The sequence below is a fragment of the Labrus bergylta genome, chromosome 4, assembly GCF_963930695.1.
Source record: "Labrus bergylta chromosome 4, fLabBer1.1, whole genome shotgun sequence".
Taxonomy (NCBI): Eukaryota; Metazoa; Chordata; class Actinopteri; order Labriformes; family Labridae; genus Labrus; species Labrus bergylta.
Window position 1 is genome coordinate 9374929 of NC_089198.1, and position 22749 is coordinate 9397677.

The 22749-nt window shown below is 41.4% G+C and overlaps 1 protein-coding gene across 1 annotated transcript in view; it reads right to left on the minus strand.

Annotated features, from left to right (window-relative positions):
• LOC109989878 (contactin-associated protein-like 4) overlaps positions 1–22749 on the minus strand; it is a 113076-nt gene that overhangs the window by 84120 nt on the left and 6207 nt on the right. The window lies entirely within an intron of this gene.

Here is a 22749-nt window from a genome sequence, read left to right on the forward strand (position 1 = left end):
GAGTAAAACAAAAACACTTTTTAGCAAATAAACCGCTGACATGAAAAGTGCTAAGAGGTTGTGCTGACTGTCACAACAAAAGAACAGAAATGTTTGTGTAGGAAAATCCAAGAGTGAAGATCAAAAGTGGGATTTGGATTCACAGAAATACCCTTGAAACACTTGTACTAAAATGTCACTTACAGGCTCTTAAAAGCAGAATATGAGAGGTAACTAAGCCAGAGCATCACTTCTTCTTCTCGCCTGGATAGACTCCATTTAGCAGCTGAAGAGGAGTGCTGTTTTATTTTGGAGCTGCAGGGTTTAATGTCAGCCGAGTGGAAACAGGCCTTTGACTTTGTGCTCCTGTCTCTCACTGAGTATTAAAAAACAGCAGCTCGACACATGGGATGTCTCCTCTTGTAGCGTGAATATGAATCATTTCATTGTTTTGAAATCATGAAACAAGTGGATCCAACACAGCTGAGAGGTTCAGAGAGCGGAGGTCTTTTAGCCTGAGCGGGAAAAACTGTAAAAATGTTTAAAGCTGCACGTCGAGAGATCACTCATGCTGCGAGATGAAAAAAATGCCTCTAAAATGATCAGCTTCAATAAACAACAACGAGAAAGAGACAATCATCCACATGTTCTAAAGTCTTTTTTGACACATTTGATAAAAACCTGTCGAGTCTGTGAATATCAGACCATGAGCAGTGACGGGGGGGGGACTTAATAACGGAGAAGCAGGTTTAATGTCCCCCAGGTGGAAACAAGTCTTTCAGCTTATTAGACAAATGAACAGTGTATTAATGTCCACTTGGATAAGTGAACGGTGTAATCATGTCCTGTTGTGGAGATGAATGGCGTCCTAACCGGCTCATTACAGACTGAACGATGATGGAAACAAATCAGCTGTGTGAGAAACCTTCACACCGTTCACACTTTAATGGTTCATGGATGATTGGCTGCAATACGAACGTCATATGTTCCACATAATCGTCTAATCGTCTATGTTAATTAAGCTTGTTTTAATACTCTCCTCTGCCAGTCTCTATTAGTCTCATTATTTATTTAATGATGTGTGTTGTGTAGCAGCCATTTCTTAAATTTGTTCAAACTGGAACCCGACCGATTAATCGGCCGATATTAGCTTATATTAGCCGACGTGGACACTCCTTCCTTCGATGGATCAACTTCACTGAGGCCTCAGTCGATCCCTGCTGCGACTCGAGGCGGTGCGATCCACCCGGCAACCTTTTTTTCTTTTTTTTTCTTTTTTAACACTTTGTATGAAGATTTCATATCGAGCCTAATTTTTTTTTATCAATTATCAGTATCGGCCACTTTTATTGCAGATATGCGCCGATATGACGAGATTTATTTACTAGTGAAATAACTTTTCATTTGAGTTTCATTGTATTACAACTCCCAGTTCTTTTTCACCAGCAGAGGGCGCTATATGGATTACAACAAGCATCATCACTCTCCAGAGTGTCAAGCGGTGACGCACATACTTACGCAGCTACTTTCCAGTTGAGTGACCATCCTGTCTTTTTCATTTATCTTTTCCACAAGTGTTTGATAACTGCATTTGAGGGATCAGCACAATAAGTGTGTATGTCTATATTTATCTCTACAGATCGAAGAAAGATGTAAGAAAGATATCGGCGATAAATCGGTATTGGATTTTTTTCTCTCACTAATATCATTATCGGTATCTGCCCCAAAAATCCCACATCAGTCGGGCTCTCGTTAAAACTACATAACATGGAGAAATTATGTGCTGAAACATAAAAGGAACACTTGGATGGATTGAAGATTTATTTTACGAGAGTTGTGTTTCCATCTCACACAAATACAAAAAGGCTTCCTAAACATCAGCTCAGTAAATATTCATATCTTTCCAGAAGTGTAGTCTAAAGTCAAACTAACACTGCTTCCATCTAAAGCCTCTCTGTTAATGGATGTTGTTCTCCAGCGCTGAGACAAGAGCCAATTACAATGATTCACGCCGCGGTCGATCCGACCCACAACTGACGAGGCTTTAGCTTCGATTACTCTGTCAACACCAGCGTCTTCATCTGTCTCTATCCAACACAGGCTGATGATGACTCTGCTCTTTAATGAGGAATATTACTCTCATTCTAACAAAATGTTTCACAAGTAAATAAGACAGATTTAAAGGCTTTATATATTTTTCACACTTAAATATAATATAAATCAAGTATATCCTCTGAAAATAACTCTGTGAGTCATGACTGTCTACAATGGGTGTAACACCCGAGTCCCACTGTCTGCGATGTTTTCAGAGTTTTCAGAGTCCTATCTTCACTTTGTTTACATCGTTGGGACGGCCGGCTGACTCCTCCCCTCGTGTATAAAAGTTGTTTAATTGAGGGACTAGAGAAAAGAAGAATAACATACTGTACTCACTGCTTAACTGTGTTTCTAGATCACGCTCATTTCAGGTAAATTTACATGCAGTGTGAAGATACGAGCATAATAAAGATCGCTAGCATTAGCATGCTAACACAACAATGCAGCGCTAGTTGTTTTGATTTCATGCTGGTACTCAAGGGCGACATCTGCTGGATCAAAAAATCTCATATAAAGCCTTTAACAACAGAATTTGATCATTTATCCGTATTAAAGGTCACATATTATATAAAATACACTTCAACATGTTTCTCTAACACTAATATGTGTCCCTAGTCCATCTACAAAAACCCCAATTATGAGAAAAGTCCATCCTCTCCATCTTTTACCTGCTCAACTTTCAAATAAAATATGTGCTCAAACAGGCCGTTTGGAGATTTTCCCTTTGTGACATCACAAAGGGCAGTAACCCCTCCCCCAGGTGGGTGACACTCCCACAGCTAGGCACTCTTCCTTCTACAGAGTGCTGAGGGGTAAACATAAAAAAATGCCCAAACATTTGTTTTGTTGGAGATGAGGTGGGATTGCTACTCCAAGTGACCCACAACTACAAAGAGAGAAAGTTTCTTTTTCATAATGAAGCGATTTAAAGTCTTTTGAACTCAGATTGTTACAGCAGTTATTATCAAAATGATGTGCAGTCACATTACATACTAGAGTGAGGCTTTAATAAGAGGATCGAGTGGCTTTGATCGTCATTCATTTTGAATTCATAAATGCGGTCTGTCTACTCAAACAATCATCCTGCGGCCTCCAGCTCTGTGCTCCTCTGATCTCCTCCTGATGATCTGAACCCCCGCAGGCCTCGGCCCTGACAAACACTTGTTACTGTGGGAGGTGGAGGAGCCCTCAGCGTGAAGAAGCAGGTGAATTACAGCAGTCTGAAGAGACGAAATGAGAGGGACGCCTCTCCATCGCCGAGAGCTGTAATCCCTGAGGAGATAATGTGTGGTGAGAGAAGCGACTTGCTGAGGAAACACTCAGAGAGAGAGAGCGGAGGAGTTTTAAAAAAAAAAAACACACAGGGTCGCTTCTCCTCGGCGCAGCTTTGGCATTTAAGAGGCGACGTCCCTGAAAGTGTGACCAGTGGAGCACAGCAGACAGCTCAGAGGAAAAATGGAGCTAAATGTTGAATACCTGCTGGACTCGACAGCCACCGAACCTCGACACTGACCCCGGCTGTGTCGAAACAGAGAGCTTTTCCTGAATATTAAACAGCGGCACCTTCCTGCTCGGCACAGAAACAAACACACCTCCTTTTCTCTTTCCGTCAGTTCAAACAACAAACTTAGAAAAACACACTTCCTCTTCTGCCATTTTCGACCTAAAAAAATCTAAATGAACAGAATCAACCCCATACTTTTTACTCCGAGACACGAGCACTTCAAACCAGTCAGGCAGAAAATATGTGTGGAAAGAAATGTCATTTTGGGAAGAGAAAACTGAAGAGAGGATATTTTAAAAATCTGTAACAGAATTTATGGAGTGACTGTGCGGCCGTTTCTCGGCTGAAGTTTCCGAGTAACAGAATTAAGTGATCTAATAACGGCTCCCAAAACAAAGTTTCCGCCTGAGGTAAAACCAATAAAAGAAGGGGAGCGTCACAAAACTCTCGGAGCCTGTTATGGTAACATTTGAGTGATGGGAAATATCTTTCCATTTCAATCCAATATCCTCCTGGACAGCCATCACTCACTCTCCGGCCAAGTCATTCACTCAATCACTGCCAAAAAAATGATAAATGATGAGTTTGACAGCAATGCAAAAGCTGTAAATGAGTATTTGCACAGATCTGGATTCGCAGGTGTTCAAAAGCTGACCTGCATTGCAGACTATAACCAGAGGCTCAGAGGGTCCAAGCATGCCTCATTCACCTGGATAGTCCACTTCTTTACGATTCCTGTGCATAGAAAAGACCCTGAATAGCGATGAGCTCCATCCATCACCTCAACAAACAGCAGTGAACACAAGGTCCTGCTCCTCAGAGCTCTAAAAGCCCCGCAAACCCAGACTTCAGAGTCTCTCAGTACCAGCAGAGCGGAGACTTGTTTATCCATTCAGAGCATGTAGCGGTGAGCGGGGATAATGAGGCTGCAGACATGGTTTGTTTTTGCTCTAGAGCTCTAACAATCATCCTCGAGCAACAAAACGTCAATGTTCATTTGACTAATCTGCACAACTTCTACCTCCAGTTTGACCCAAAGGAGATCGAGCCTGTTTCTCAATGGATACAGAAAAACAAAACGCAAAAGAACACAACACAGATGCATCCCATTATATGTTTTCTTTAACTTCCTCACACAGTTTTTTGATTTCTGTCATTGAGCTCTTAAAAATTAGAAAAGTTGCATTCCAACTCAGCAACACGTATTGAAAACATTTTTCATGTCGCTCCTCTAAAACAAAGAACTAATAATAAACAATAAGACTGTAAGACACTGAAATCCTGAATTTCAAGGTAGTGGTGGGCGATATAACGATCTTAGATCGTGAAGGATTTTAACGTGCTGACGATCTGCCAAAGCAGAGAGATCGTATAACCGGGCTAATGTGTTTATTCTCTCATGCTGCAGTTTAAGCTCCGACACAGACGCGTCTCCCTCTCTTTTGCTCCGCAGTGGTGAAAACAAAAACAAAACTTAAAACTTAAGTCCGAAAAAAACACTTTATATGATATTTCCACTGATATTTTTCCAAACCGACACGTTGTGAGCAACAGTTAACTTCTCTGCATAGTGTGCACAGTTAAGTTGACATCTCGGAGAGCGAAACCGTTTAAGGAGCCGGAGAGACGCTAACAGTCTGCAGAGAGTCAGACAGAGAGGAGCTCAGACAGACAGTGAGGGGAAATATAACCCCGGTGTTTGAAATGTTGCTGTCGGTGTTTTCTGTTCTCTCTCAGTTTTTAAAAGTTACTATCAAGCTTCTCCACCCGAAACTCACCTGTTGTGATAACGGAACCTATAGGGATTACACTAAACAACGTTACAAAGCAGCAGGCAGGTGAGAGTGAGTAACTATGGTGACTGTCTGTCTGTCAATCAACAATGTCCCGCCCCCTTTATGAATTAAACTCTTCGGTCAGTAAAACTTACTTTGATCATGTGTCACAGAATGAACACATTCTGTATTATGTTTGATTATATATAAACTAAACTAAAGTTAGTCCAATGATGTCATAAAAAACAACAAAGGCTGCAGAGCCTGTATGAAGCTCCAGCTGTAGGAACTCCGCAGGGCTAAAATAGAACAGAAACACAAGAACTTGAAGTCTACATGTTTTTAAATGAATGCATCACTGTGTGAAAATGTTCCTGATGAACATAAAAAGAGGACACATAACTAAATCTTAATTTCAAAGTGGTGAGGAAAACCTTCAAATTGTGCATATATATTGATCAAATTGAGGGAAAGACATTTCTGTTGCTGAAGATGTTCTGGGTGAGAGACCTCCAGACCTCCTACAAAGATGTTTTTGGATCTAGATATCTTGCTGTTGTATACATGATTTGTGTTTACTGAGTTCTTGTGTTTTCTGCCAGTACTTCGAAGAGTTGCCACTCTTCTTCTCAGGAGGCACCTTTGTGTGAAAAACACTCAGACAGCCTCCAAAATGAGCAGCTCAGCATCTTTTATTTATATAGAGCAACAACAGGGATATTTGTTCTGCATCTCCATTTCTTCAGCGAGCTGTCAAACACACTCCTTGCAAGATGTTCATTCCTTCTGGCCTCCGACCTGTAAGCCAGCTGGAAAAAACCACATAATAAGCTCATTATACAGCACGCTCTGTATGTGCTAAGATCACAGCCCACACGTCCACGCAAACATCCCCCCTGATGCACGTAGCGCTCAGCGTTACACTGATCCACCGCTGCCTTTGAAAGCATGAAACAATCTTCTCACTGAGGCTCGTCACTCTGAGCGGCGGTGTGGGTCTGTGTGGGAGACAAGACATCAACCAAATGAAGTGATCAAAACAGCGGCGAGCCACCTCACAGCAGCATTTAAATAGTCTTTATCTTTAAACTGCCAGGATCAACACAGGCGGAGGTAAAAGAAGCTGCTGAGAAAACAAGAATTTCTTCAGTTTTTTTTTTATCAAGTCAAACGCTGCTGCAACCCAGAAAACATTCAGTGTGAATTATAACGGCAGAATTATGCAGATTTTCGAGGGAATGCTGCAGGCTGCATCGTTTCCTACTAATGGCTCCAGGAGGAGACATGTATAATAAAATATCTACTAATGCAGCAGCTGCACTAAGTAAATAATTTGAATATATTTGCTTGTAAATATCTCTTAATGGGGAGCAGTAGACCAACAACAAGTATCTGTGGGGAGAAAAAAAAACTCTGTTTAGCGCAGAATTTAATTTTGTTCTGTCATTCAAATAAAACACACGGCACAAGGATATTCACAGCATCCGAGCACCTGCACAAATCTAATTTATTTCACAAAATGAAACACCGGAGTGGACTCTGGGGATTCATGAAATTGAAAACTCTGCATTGCACCAGTAGAAAAAGCTTGTAAGCACCAACTATTTCTATGCAAATGAGAGCCAGAGAAGCATACTGTACCTTTTATCTTTTTTTTAGAGTGACAGTACACTGCTCAAATATTTAAATAAGAGCAGCGTTAAAGCAGGCCAGTGCATCGCTGCTATGTCTATATTGTGTTTAGACACAGCATTGTCTGATATTTGGGTTATTGTTTCACTGCTGAGTGGTCTTTCCCCTGAGCTTGTTAGGTTAATTTCACCCACACAAATTAAACATCTCAAGAGGTTTAGCCTTATATAATACATTCTACAAAAGATGCTTTCACAATCTAAATGTTTGATGCAAATTATGGTCCGTTTGCCGATTTTGGTTTTGAGGTCAAATAATGTCCAAAGGTGAAACCGTCTATAATCTAAACCGTTGTTCAAAAATGATCCACTGAAGAAGACCTAGAAGGTGATTTCCTACACACTCATCTCTTTTTTTTATCATATGACAAGATTTTAGAATCCTTCTGGTTTGTGTTTGTGGTCCCAGTGTAACTGTATCCACTGGTATTGCAGCTACCTCTGACTGTATGCTGGAAACAGTCCATGTGGAGACCAAAAGATGCAGGATACATCTGCTCTTACATAAACGCCTCTAAACTTCATCTCCGGTATCACTTGTGAGCCGGATTGTAAACAATGGCCCTCATGAAAAAGGTAAGTCTCTGGTGGAAGTTTAATATTGCTAACCGCTAGCTATGAAAGAGGACTGGTTGGCCACCTCTTCCAGACGCCTATAGAGCGCCACAGGAATGAGTCCTGAAACACGGAAGTAAGTTAGCATTTGAGCGCCATTGGGTCTAACATCTAAAAGTCAATGGGGATTATGAATGGGTTTGTGGTTAGACTCCTGAAATAAGGTCTGTGGTTAACACAAGAGATTTTGGCGTTTTGTTAGACCACATAAACTACGTTAGGTAATACCCCCACAGCTGAAGTTTGAAGTTTTTACTCGTCTTTAAAAAGACGGTTGCTAACAAGTGGCTAAATGTGACTACAGTGTTTGTCGGGGACATTAAACATCATCACGCCGGACACAGAGGGCGGGAACTCTCTCACTAGACGGAGATGTCTCCGGTAGGTTTAATCTTTAGGTTCAGGTGAATATTATGTTAGTAAACTATTTATTAAGCTATGTGGATTAGTTTATCGGAGATCGTCTGAAGCATAACGCTAGTGACGTCACAATCATCCCACCGTGGTGTAGTTAGCTTGTAGCGTGACGTTAACTTTTTACTTCTGTCGGCTGCATTAACGCTTCAAACATCATAAAAATTGCGTTCATCTGTGTAGATTATCCTGCTGAATAAAACGCCTACGCTTCAGAAACGTGCGTTTGTCCAAAATCCAATGCAAACATCCCATAGGCGAATTCTCAATAGAGAATTCGTCTTTCTCTAACCCTGACCAACTGTACCTTTAAAATATCGTCAAATGCTATATTCACTTTATCAAAGAGCAGATCCTCTGACCTAGTTTTATATCTTCATTGTGTGCACTGTGTCTGTACAACACTGGGCAGCCCAGCAGCAGGTCTCGACTTTAAGCTTAAACCACCACAAGGCTGCTGCAATTCCTTCCATCGTTTATTTAAAGGGCTTTGCAGATGCATCACTCATCTATAAAACACAGTTTCAGTCCACGAGGGAGCTGGTCTGGCTGGAGGAAGAGATCTATCTGGGTAATGCTGTTGAGGTGAGGGGGAAACATTTTTTCCCGAGGATAGCTGCAGAGAGACAGACCCTTTACACCCTCGCTATAACAGCTGGTCTTTGGAGACGAGAAAACTGCACTGACACTGCAATAACACACATTTTTACATCGGCTCCGAGGAGAGAAATTGGATGTCATGAGCAAAAGCATCTATGGGGCTCTGTGTGTGTACGTGTGTGTGTGTATGTGTGAGAGAGTTTTTTACACCTTAGCTAAAACACAACAGCAGCTGCAGTCACAGCATGTACTTTGGTTTACTTCGGCGCCATCCTCCCTCAGGACGCATTAGAAGATAAGTGCTTCCTTTAAAAAAAAAACTTTTCTCTGCAGATAATTTGATGTTCTCCATCTTCTCCTCTGCCTCTCTAACACTCGAACAGAGCTCTGCTTTTCCTGAGGCTGCAAACACAAAGGTTTCATAGATCTCTTTAACTAAGAGACGAGTTTCTGTCCTTCACAGAAGTCATGGAGACAAGCGTTGATGCAGAACTTTAAGGCCGAGCTGCCTTACTTTTACAGGACGGTGTAATTGGTGATAGCTGGAGTGAAAACTCAGACAGACTCCAATTAAAGGAAGCGCTCAGAGAAGTAGGAGATGGTGGAGAATCCCTCCTGTTAAAGCACTTTGGTCACAACCTTCTGTGTGGATTGGCCTCAGAAAGTGTGATGGACATCGAAACTTTAGAGCAAAAGATTATGAATGTCTTTTGGATGAAAAGAAAAACGTTTTACAAAACAAACATCTTGAATAGAACAGGCTGAAGACGCATAGAAGTCATTTAGAACAGGGGTTCCCAAACTTTGCCATGCCAAAGACCCTCATATGCGGGGAACCCCTTTTACAACATTTCTTAAATTCATTGGACATTACGATGAAAAAAATATCAACCTCAAGACCAAGAACACATTTGGTCACTTCACTGAAATTCTTACTTCTACTTAAAAATTCACTTGTACAGTGTTTTTAAACATATATTTGGGTAACCTGAGTGTCTACCGACCCACAAAATGTGAAATAAACCCATCCAGTCCTTTGTTTGTGGTCTGCATAAGTCTTACAACACAGAGCAAAATGCTAAATGCAAAATTTGCTCCCCTTGATATCTCCACCCATGGACTCCATCCCCAGCCTAGAACAAAACTTTTGTGCAGGTCCGACATTTTTATTCTTGCTAGAGAGGAGTGATTTCTACGGGGGAAACTCAGGGGGGGGGGCTCATTGCATTTAAAGAGACACACACCAAAACGGAGCGTTCTGAGAGAGCTGGTTTATACAGGGTCACAAACCTCCTCTGGTGCTTGATTCGTGTTATATTTTGACCAAAGCACAGCACAGATGTTTCATTTAGACCACAGGGGGACTGTTTGAAAAGGTGGAAAAGGGGGATAATATGTCCTCTTTAAAATATTAAAACCATACTTTATGTGTGCTGGCTCATAATGACAAGCGGCGGTCTATTCTTTTAGTCATATAACAAGGAGGCAGGTAGCTAGTTTTCAGTGGTGCCACAATTTTCTGATGCATCAAAGTCACTCACAGCAGCTGCTCGATTCTGATTGGCTAGAGTGGTGTTACTTTTTTTTGCATTGCAGGATTTTCATTAAAAAAATAACTGATATTTCAACATGCAGAGATTCATAACATGTAAAAAGTAACATTACAATTTTTTGTCACATAAAATGTTTTTTTTATTTTTGTTCCATTTCACTCCTTCTCTCCAAGTTTCTGTAACCCTCCCATGCACTCTCTGGCGACCCTCCAGGGTGTCTGGAACCCCACTTTGAAAAACACTGATTTAGAACATCACCTTTAGACCTTTATCATAAACTGATACACCAAACAAGAATGCACTCCACTTCATGTGAGCACAATGTTGGTGTTTATGAAGATGCTGGTGTGGATGGCGGTGCTGTTATGGAGACTTTAGGCTTATAGGTGGCATTGCTCCACACCAGTATTAAACACATTTGTTCTCTGCCTGTCTTTAATTTTATTTTATCTGAAGCTTGAGGTCAATATGTTCTCAAAGTTCATAATGTACTTCACACAAATTCAGTTTTTTGCTGTGCGGTTCATTGAGTTAGAATCTATCACAGTGTTATGTTATGACCTGAGACGCTCCTGTAGCTTCTCTCCGCTCCCTGAGGACCCACACCTTCGATATGACCTGTTTTCATTAAAACACTGAAGATACAGAAGGAGTGTTCCCCGTAAACTCAGTCACTACTCTCTATATTAGGGATGATACTAGGGAACTTTTTGGCCTTACGTTTAGATGAACATTTTAATTCAGACTAGTCGACTTTTTGAAACAGTTCGTCACATTCATCAGTAACCAAATTGACGGCTATTTTAAACGCCGCTGAAATGCCCTGCACTTTGTGCTGCACAATTTTGGCCGAAATGACGATTATTAATTCAATTCAATTAAAATAACTTTATTCATCTGTTAGGATCATGCTCATTAATCACGATTATTTATGAATTTTACGTACAATATTGTTTATTTTAAAAATCTATACATCCTTCTGCTCACCTGTTGCCATGGCTGGACTGGGACAAAAAAAAACAGTTCCTGGCTTTTTTACATTATATTTGACCAAACAAAGTTTCAATGTGGTCACATTTAAAAAAATATATTTTCAATAAAGAGCCTCATTGGGATTTTTATTGGGCTGGCCACTTATTTTAGATAACCACCATCAATCCAGTTTCTTTGACCGAGGGGAGGACATAATGTTGATCGCAGTTAAAATGACATTAATTGGGCAGGCCTAGTTCCTGTGAGTAGTTTTTCAGCTGGTTATGAAACAGACTGAAATACTGATGAATCTTGAAAGCCAAAAAAAAGATCACAAGCAACAACACTGACACAGCCTCTAATGTTTAAAGTCTGATTCCTCTGCTGCAGGGCAAGTGTCAGACGAAGTGATTAACAGCACTCTGCAGAAACCAACTTTCTGAACACTTTCACAATGAGTAATAGATTTGTTAAAAGACAGGAGGATGAGTTTTTTTCTGATCAGAAGAGATTAAAAGTACTGATTTGTCCACAGGAGGCGCTTAAAGGTTATTTTGATGCCGTTGTAATCCGTAGGAATATGTTGTAACAAAAGAGAATGAAGGCTTGTGTAGCTGACATGGCCAATCTATTCAAAATGTTTAAAGGTCCCATATTCTTCTTTTTCTGGTTTTCTATGCTCTTTAGTGTGTTTTCCATGTGTCCTGTGCATGTTTAGGAACATCTATGTGCAAAAATTCAAAGTCTGCGGAAACACACCTTCTCCTACGTCCTCCTGTTAGCTGTAGCATTAGCTGCATGTAACGCTCGGTTCTAGCCCCCCTCAATAAAAATTTGTCAGTGCGACGTCATTGTCAGTGTGAGATCACTGATCTAAGCCCATTGGCTCGTTGTGGCAAGCCCAGCAGCTCATGTTGAAATTTCCGAGAAGCGTGCTGAGCAACTGACCAATAACGACAGAGCGGATCGGCAGACCAATCAGAGCAGACTTGGCCCACGTGGGGTCTAACAGTGTGGGCTCAACAGAGCGTAGCTGACGGACTCAGAGCGGAGAGGGAGCAAGGAGGAGCAGTACATGAAAACAGACACTTTTTTTGGACTTTAGCTATTGTGAACGTACAAAAGTAGGTACATAGATTAAATATACGAACCCCAAGAAGGGCAGAATATGGGCTCTTTAAAGTCGTTTTACCCCTGGCACAGGTTAGGTTCAACATGTACTGTCACGCTCTTCCTTAAAACTTCCAATTTTGCGGAGAGCTGTACATGAACACACACAAACGCACAAACACACTGACCCACACACTCCCCTTACAGTCAGCGTGGGTGAAACTGTGGAGGCAGCTGAGAGAGCGCCGACTGGGAAACTATAAGCTGCACATACTTTGCCATTATCCCTCTTTGTAAAGCTCTTTCTCATTACTTCTCCACCCTTACTTTTCCTCTAGCTCTTCTTTGTTCTTTGCTCCTTGTGTTTTTTACCACTTTTCCTCCCATACTTTTCTTCCTCTCTGGCTCATTTCTGTCCCCGTAAACCTTCCTCGCTGTCCTTCATACCTGCTGCCCTGCTTACCACAACTCCTCCTGTTTTGTCTTATGAAGTCAAATCATCTCAAAGATGTGAGTCGGTGCATCCAGAAAGCAGATGGTGGCGAGTACACACAAACAGCAGAGTCGTTGAGGGATGAAATGGGAAAGCCAGCAGAAAATGTCACGGCAGTTGTGAGAAACACAAAGGGAATACAACAACCAGACACCCTGCACTGACACATGAACTTTATCCTCTCTGACTTTTTATTTTCTTCTATCCTTCTTTCCCAAACTTTCCCTCCTCCTCCTCCTCCTCCTCCTCCTCCGTCAAGGAAGAAAGCACTAATGTGAGGATTCCTCTCATTAGTGCTTAGCTCTGATTAAACTCTGTCTTGTCGTGTTTGAAATTCAGCCTTACCCTCCCGTCTTTAATGGCCACTGACTCAGCTCTGTGCTCCTCTGTGATGCAAACTGACCGGCCCTGCTTCCTCTCATCAGCAGTCTGCAGAGCTGCTGTCACCGGGATAATACAAATACACAACAAATAGCAGGATAAACTGTGACCTGCATCCGTCTCAGTGTGAAAAAAGGACACCTCAGAACGGAGACTGTGGTGTATAAACAGACGGAAGCTCACCTGTTAATGCGACAAGAAAATAGCTTAGAAAAGAACAGATGAATGCATAGAAAAACAGTCACACTAAGCACATGTTTAGCTCGCTGAAACTACAGAGCCGGCTGCAGTCACTGCTCACAAAACTCGGTTTCATATGAGGAACTTTGGAGGGAAACTTTTTTCTAAGAGGAACAGAAGTTTGGTCCAATTTCTGATGCGTCTGAGAATCACTTTGGAGTGCGGAGACAGTGAACTACTTTTTTTGGACAGCCTCAGAAACCATCTCCCTCAACACCTAATCAATGTCAAACTGATGCCAAATGATTTGACATCTACACCACCTTCATACATTCAGTGGCAAGGTGTGTGAAGTGAGGAAAGAGCAGTGTTTGCAATGAGAAGCACTCGTCTTTTCTTTCATGGCTCATCTTCTATCTAGTTTCCTGAGTACAGTAAGAGAAGCTCCGAGAAAGGCTTCCAGGTGAGATTGATTTCAGTCCATGTCAATTTTCTCAAAAGGATTCATAAAAATTTCTATTAGATGTTTTGAAATTATACAGGAAAGGTAAGATACAGAAGATGAAAAATACTGACCTTTATGACCCAACAAGTCTTTCCATACATTTCTCTGACACAAGAAAAAAAAGATCTAATACAACGATGCAGCCGTCTGAGTGAACACCAGCTATGATTTAAAGACCTGTAGCATTCTCTGACCATGCTCTGTTTCAGGGTAGATTCTTATTTTCCTCTTCTTCTTGTAGTTTGTTGTCTTTTGTTAAAATGATGTCAGGCCCCATGTCCACCTAGGATTCTTTTTTTCTGCAGCCAGTGTCTTTTTTCAATTGTTTTCAATGAGTAAAGAGCGTTCATAGCATAAAGCAGACGCCTGGAGAAAAAGCGCAGCGCCAGCGTCTTTTCTTTCCGAGGTTTGCACTCAATTTGAAAATCTTTCAACTTTTCAGAAAGGTGATGTTGACGTCACCGGTGCTCTTTTCCAAATGTATGATATTCCCTGTAGTTTTGCCGCTTACGTGCCTTGTACTCACATCCTCTTTGCTCTTTGTCTGATATAAAACATGCAGTAAAAAGTAACAGAGCAGTGTCGGTCATACAGCGCCCGTTGTCAACAGACTGTTGTCATAGAGACAGGACAGACGTGCAGAGCTTTTCTTCTCAGCGCATAAACGCTTCATGCAAACACTCCCGAGCGTACAGCCAGCGCTTTTCAGCCCGGAAAAAACGCTGAGCTTGTGTATATGGAGAAGAGAAGGAGACCAAGCACTGATCTTTGAGGTACCCCTGTGGATAAGCTGTACGCATTGGACACTTCTCCCTTCCACGACACTCTAAAGGATCGCCCAGAGATCCTTCTCTCTGATGTTGATAAAACCTGCAGAGTTTTCCTGTAGCTCCACCTTCAGACCGAGGTTTCACCTTTGCATAAAAGCGATCTAACTGACAGTGTGATATAAACACACTCAGATTATCCAAGTCGATAGAATCACAGCTCGTCCTGTTCACTTTACCTAACATTATAAATGCTTGAGCAGCTTTCTGTTACACTTACAGTATAGCTGACGTTTTGATTATTCCACCGACGTGTCATTCTTCTTAATATATTGTATTTGCAGCACACACATTCCTCTGTGTTAAAAACACTGTCTGCAGTCAGCGGCGGCTGTGTGAGAGACAGGAGGAGCACGCTGACCTTGATAACTAATGCAGTTACAGTGGGTAAGTTTAATGTCCCCGGTAAAATATCCAATTACGACGGGTCATAACTAATGTGTCTGCTGCTGCAAATAGAGTTGTAAGTGTGAAATCCGTTTATCACTGGAGTCCATTGAGCCACGGTGAAGGAGGATCATAACCTTAGCAGATGAAAACTGATATTTGAAGCGACAACAAGTCATCCTCAATCTAGACGGCTCCATGTGATAAATGGCTTCATTTTTTTTTGTTAAGGAGCCAGGCTTGTTCCGAGGTTGCCTTTGGAGGAACACAGCAGTCCAACAGGTCCTGTTATAGAAATGGAGAGACAGTCCTACAGCGGTCCTCAATATAAATAAAACACAATATACCATTGACAGAAAACATGTTTGTGAGACATAAAGTGACACTTGCATGTTCTGGCTACATTTTTTAACTCAAAGTGTTGTTTCAATGTAAAAATACTGTTAGTAGTAGTGACTCAGACAAAATCAGATGAAACAACCGTACTTTGAGCTAAAAAAATAATAATAATGAGCTTAGCTACATGAAATAACATCAAAATCAACATTCCCTGAGCTATACTGATCAAATTAAATGATCTTGTGAAGCTGAGACCAAAAGTGCTATGAGGACCCCCACACACACACAGCAACACATTAAGACCTGATTCCTATACTTTTGCCCTATACGTACACCTTATACTATGACGAGGCTCTCAGAGACCAGCAAGGATAAAATCAGAGAGAAGCTGCTGTAGTAAGATGTGAGAAAAAGGAGGTGTGAGGCAGATTGTGTGTATCGTATGATAGCTGCTGTACCTGTTCTTGGTTTGATGACTCTTCATTCATTACAGTCACGTATGTCCTTGACTTCACTGGATCCCATTCATAGCTCCACTTTGCCTGTGCACGTTTCCATCAATAACAACTAAAATAAATATGAAAGGGATTTCTGATGTTACAGTTTAATTTTGCTTTTGATGCTTGTCCAAAGCCATGTACATCTTGGCGTTTATACAACACTAGAAAGTATCTCTTTTTTTATTTTTACTTTATTAATCCCTGAGGGAAATTCTGGTTTTCTCACACACAGGCCTCAATCACACACCTGCACAAACAGGACCTGTGGACATGCATCAGTGCAGAGATGTCAGAGTGAGGCTGCGACACACTGGGAGCACACCAGAGCGGTTGGGGGTTCGGTGCCTTGCTCAAGTACACCGCTGCAGTGCTTGGGAAAGTGCCCTCGCACCTCTCCAGCTACCAGACCAACTTCCATATTATGGTCCTTCCGGTTCCCAACCCAAGTGCCTACAAACTTAGCTACTGCCGCCCCCAAAAATCAAGCATCTAGACAGGAGGGACGTACATGAGATCCTCAGCTACTGGTCCTGAATCTTCCTGTAGCGTTCCTCTCACTTATGTCTCCATAATCACACCAAATTAAAACGGCGTTACTCTTCTCGTTGTAAACAACCAGCTCACTAAAAAAGCAATATATTTCCACAGAGGAACACCTGATATAAGCTCCGGTTTACTCTTTCCCACATTAATCCTGGAACATGTGAGCGACACTTCATGAGCTCAGAGATTTAATCAAACACTTCTAATATCCCCTCCCGGAGCCTCCACTGCCTAAATAACCAACTCTTTCTTCAGGCACTCCAACAGCCTTCATTGGGGTGAGTAATAACACCTTTAAATTTGCCATACAGCCTCCAGCATCTCAATAATTTACTGTAACTCATATTAAATCCCTCCACAGCCCACAGCAGCTGAATAATCAAAGCTTTCCTTCAAAAACGAGGAATGTGAATAACCACACCATGCAAATTTTATAGACTAATTAGCCGAGACAACTGGTAGCCAAGGTCAAGGCAGAGTAAATACGGTTATCAGTCAATCATGTTGAGGCTTTTTCACAGCACCACAGGGAAGAAACTGAATGAATATCAATGATTATCACCTCTCTCCTTCCTCAACAGATTATGACTGAAAAACAGCTTCTCAAATAAGGCCTTCAGGCAGGACTCGATTCCTGACTCCTGAAGTTCAGATGTTATTAGTCGAAGAATGTCAAACCGAAGGCTTCAGTGGGAACGCGGTGACTCATTGGAACCAGAGATTCAACATCATTTCAAAGCACCAGGGATCAGCACACAAACACACAGCAGGAATGTGGCGGTATTATCTGTCATTAGATGAGGATTAACATCATTTAGTGTTCTTCAGATTATCTGTCATTAGGGCTATGGTTATTATACACACTCCAGTGGTTCTAAATCGACGCAGAGGGGAGATAAAAAAAAAAACCCTGTGGGGCAAGACGGAGAGAGAAAGAAAGAATACTTTGGGAAAAGGCCAATTTGAATATTGGGGTTTCATTTAAATATAATTATTTTTCAGATATCTGACTGTGCTCTATTGTAGAAAAAGTTTTTTGCACATCTATTTCACAGGAAAAGCCTATAGGAGAGAAATACGACAAAAAAAGTGACATTTTAGTATCTGGTTTTTAGAGGCAGGAGGAAAAATTGATTCAGCATAGTATTGTGATATTTTGTGTGATGATATCATACGATTCATGGCCGGCAAGTATCAATATTTTTTTTATTTCAATAGCAAATATGCTTATTTTTTTAATTGCTGCACAATTCATTTTGAACAAATTGCACTGTTAAAAATTCATATTCAAGTTCGATTAGACTGAAATACCAACAGTTCAGATTGTGAGGTGCAGACTTTAACAGGGTTTGACTTTTATCAGTCTGAGGGCTTGACTCCCATTGGGTAGAAATAAAAAGAGACTGAAGTGAAATGAATATACTGAAAATTTTGTTCTTTTTTGACAAAACAGTTCTCGTTTTAGTTTAATTTTGTGGACATGATATACAGTTAAAAAAAAGCTTAATCGCAATATATTGTATCGCAAAATGTTTAAAATCACAATAATATTGTATCGTGATTCAAGTATCGTTATAATATCGTATCGGGGGGCCTCTGGTGACTCCCATCCTTAATAGTCTTACCTTATTGCTTCTTAAAATTACAAAAACTCAATACGAGGACTTCAGCAGAATATAAAGTGACTCCTTCATTAAAAAGGAATAAAAAGCAGCTCCACAGAGGTAACCAAGTCCCACTACTCAAAAGGCTGAATTATTGTGAGTGAAGAAACACAAATATCACATCTCTCTGGACTTATTTGAGCTCCGTTAATTCCCTCTGATGAACTGCTTGGGCCAGACCTTGCCTGTTGGCAGCGGCTGAGTGCTGAAGCAAATGAAAATGTGGAGGGAGCGGTCGCTGTGGGTGATTATGAAGTGAGCGACGTGCTATAGGTGGGCTCTTTGGGGAATGAACGGCTGAAGGACGCCTTAATAGATTCAGGGAGTCGTAGCTCTTTTTGTTTGATTTTTGGCTTTTAAATGGCAGATACCCTCAAAGGTCCCAAGGGCTTTTCTATCAAGGTTTTAATTTGGCTCTGAAGAGTCTTTTTTCTCTTAATCTAAAACCCTAAACAGTACCGGTAATTGCTTTTTACACATTATCAAACTTCTGTCAATCATCTAGAGCAGTGGTTCAGGACCTACCAACTACTTCTTCATGACAAATCATGACCCAAATTTCTTATATTTTTTAACCAATTAGATTTATTTAAAGACAAATTGTGCAGTTTGGACCTCAGGCAGTACAAAACGTGATAGAACAAATAAACTGAATAAAACAAACTTGTTCAAAAAAAGCGACCTCTTTGCTCTTTGTCTGATCAGGCACAAAAAACGATCTCAAATATAAAACATGCAGTAAAAAGTAACAGAGCAGTGTCGGTCATACAGCGCCCGTTGTCAACAGACTGTTGTCATAGAGACAGGACAGACGTGCAGAGCTTTTCTTCTCAGCGCATAAACGCTTCATGCAAACACTCCACGAGTGGGCTCCACGACCCACTTTTGGTTCCCGACCCACCAGTTGAGAAACACTGATCTGTAGTGTCTGTTCATTGGCTTGTACTTCAAAGAGGTTCCTACTTCTCTTATTGTCGATTCATCCTTAATTCAGCCGCCTGTAAAAGTAGCCCAACCATTAAACACTACTGAGTGCTTTTCTGACCCTGCTCCTTCTCCAAAAATATTATGTTCAATTGCAATTCATGGATAGCCCAGTGGTTAAGTCTTGTGCCCAATGCATAGAGATTATCGTTCTCTTTGCAGCAGCCTTGGGTTCAAATTCAACCTGGGACCTTCCCTCACTCTCTCCTCCCAACATGTCCTGTCTCTCTTCACCTGTCCTGTCCAATAAAGACAGCAATAGCCCAAAGATCAACGCAGCATTTCCCCCCCACAGTCCTTCCTCTTCTTATACAAGTAATTCAAGAGTGAAGGATGAGTGAGGAGTATCTTTTGGACTTGTTACATTTTTATCCATTAGATTCTGTCTCTGTGTTGATTTGTTTTCCTTTCCCAGCTGCAGTGACCCATATCCCCCATTAAAGTTTCATTTTCTCTCATCTCCGTCTTTCGTTCTTTCTCTCGGGGAGCACGCGAGCCGTCTCCCAATCGATCCGTCCTGAATCCTCCTTGGTCAATAACAGCTACAGTTTCTATGTGCAGCTCTTTAATTACATTACCCTTAGGATGCTTATACGAATCGTACAGGGTCAAATGTAACCTCTGTATTGAACTCTCCAATTTAAGTTGATACCATGAAATAATGTCTATTGATAAACGTGGCGTCACTGTGTAGATCGATGAAGTAAATCAAATGTTTCCTGTTTTATTTTCTTCTCCTCTGAGAAGAAGGCCTGCAGAGGAAGTGTTTTGTTTTAGGCTGAACTAAAACTCCACCTATCTATCTATCTATCTATCTATCTATCTATCTATCTATCTATCCATCCATCCACCCACCCATCCATCCATCCATCCATCCATCCACCCACCCACCCATCTATCTATCCATCCATCCACCCATCCATCCATCCATCCACCCACCCACCCATCTATCTATCTATCTATCTATCTATCTATCCATCCACCCATCCAGTTCGGGGTTTTGGGAGTCTGGAGTAGATCCCAGCTGTCATTGGGCGAGAGGCGGGGTACACCCTGGACTTTCAGTCGGTCAATCACAGAGCTGACATGTAGAGACCAGACAACCAGCCACACTCACATTCACACCTACGAGCAACTTAGAGTCACGAGTTAACCTAACGAGCATGTCTTTGGACTGTGGGAGGAAGCAGGAGTACCTGAAGGGAACCTACACATGCACGGGGAGAACATGCAGACTCCACACAGGCTCCTGTCAGACAGAGATTTTAAACAAGAACCTCCTCGCTGTGAGGCAACCACTGCACCACCGCAGCCTGAACTAAAAATAATTGCATATAAATATATGTTAAATATCTATGTAATGCAAAAATAGTTGATTACAGGGTCTAACCTGTAGAAAAACAAATGTATGTTTCTAAAGCTCTCCTGCAGCTCTATTCAAATTCTAGTGTTCTGACCTCCAACTTTACTGTTTTGTTTCAGTTTGTGATGTCCTTTGTTTCAACAACTCTATCCTTGAATGTCACTGCTCCATTTAACTGAGTGACGATTTTATGGGCACTGGCAGAATAGAGAGAGCAATGTGGAAGCATCTGCAAGGCTACAGAAAGATTTCCATTCACACACTGACTGAGGTTGCTATGTAACCACTGACCATCAGTATTAACTAATCCCATTCATACACATTCATACATCACAGACAAAGCAGCAGGAACAACTTGGGGTGAAGTGTCTTGCTGAAGGAGACATCAGACATGTGGTTGCAGGAGCTGGGGATTGAACCCCTGGCCTTCTGGTTGAGAGTGGACCGACTCTACCACTGAGCCAAGCCTTCATCAGGAAGTTTAACAGATGAAAGGAGCACAGTGGGGGACAACCAGTAGGAAATCATCCATTGGAGCTAGAGTTGTTGCCTGCAGGTGTGCACGCTCTCTGCAGGCCACACCTCTATCTCCTCTAGCTGTATCTGATTGGAAAGACGCCCCATGTCCTAATTATTGTTTCTGTGTTCTATTTATTTATTCTCTTAGTTTCTTCGATTATAATTCTGTAAAAAACTGATTACTGAGTGATCAACGAAAAAGTTAAAGCCACATTATTTTGCAGCTGTGCACATTTAAACAGCATGAGCGTCTTTTAAGAGTCTCCACTTTGTACCAACATTCAGCAATCATACACTGAGAAATTCATTACAATAGATGTGGGAGACCAATTTCTTCACTTCAAAAGGCTTATTATACTCTGAACGGCTGTGACAGCTCGCTGTGACAATGTTCGCCCTCTATAATCTCACTTTGTCTCCACTGGAAGCTCATTACTCCATCACAGTCAATCCATCCACCCACACAGGAACTGTACACCAGAGAACAAGCTGCTGAGACTAATCTGTCAGAGGAATTCTGGGAGACGAAGTGCACGGCCTTTGACTCAACACTTGTACAATTTATGTTCGATGATGGATTTGATATAACATAAGTAATTCTGTTCTTTTCTTATCTAGAAGAGAGAATTTAAAGGAAAAATTGGTAATTTGATCATCGAGCCCTTGAGGAAATAGCAAGAGTTATGTTTCTGTGTTTAGGATTCTGTTCTACAGTTGGTAGAGTTGGTCGTCTCTCAACCGGGAGGTCAAGGGTTCGATCCCCAGCTCCTGCAGCAACATGTCCGATGTGTCCTTGGGCAAGACGCTTAACCCTGTATTGGTCCCGTTGCTTCGTCGGCGGCATATGAATGGATTAGTTATTTCTGATGTTCTCACTACACAGCAGCCTCTACCGTCAGTGTGTGAATGTGTAGGTGTGACCTGCGGTATAAAAGCACTTTGAGTAGTCAGAAGTCCATTTACCATTTCCATAAGTAGACCAATTTGAGCATCAGATGTTAAGAGTGAAGGAGTTGGTGTTGGGCCCTGAGGCAAGACCAGTGGTTCTCATCTGGTCTGGCCTTCGACTCCATGAACTCCGCCATGAAAAATTACAACCGGAATTTCAGATATTTATCAACCAAAAGACAAAAAGTTCAATTACAGGGTTTACATCTTGTGTTGCAAATGAGAATATGGATCAATGAGTGGGGGAAAAAAAAGACATTTGACGATCAGCAAAATCTGACCAATCAGATTCAACTTCAGGCAGTCAGTCTGAGTTATGTTAATTTCCAGAACCTATAATCTTTCCCATTGTAGATCGCTGGTGTAATTGAAGAGAATGAAATCATTTATTAACACAAACTTTTCAAAACAACTCAACAACAAAAATCCTCAAGGCAGTCGTGTTTGGACCTGACAGAGTTTGTAACTTCAGAAGCAGTTCAAATCAAAAACCACACAAACACACTAATAAAAGGACCATGGAGGATTTCTAAATGCATCAGAGGAAAACTCCAGCTACCAATACAGCAATGCTAATTACATCCAGTAATTAAAAATGGGCAACATATAAAGTACAGCAGTGCTCAGAGGAAGTGTGAAATAAATCTAAACAAAACAAGTCATGAGAAAACACAACTTTCTGTGGGCACAATTAGAGCCGAGCAGCAAACCAATAAACAGTAAAGAAAGAAGAAACATTACCAGCTTCCCTCGGCTCCGAGCAAAGAGGAATGAAAGAAAACCTCAAGTGGTGTTGGTGTTGTTGT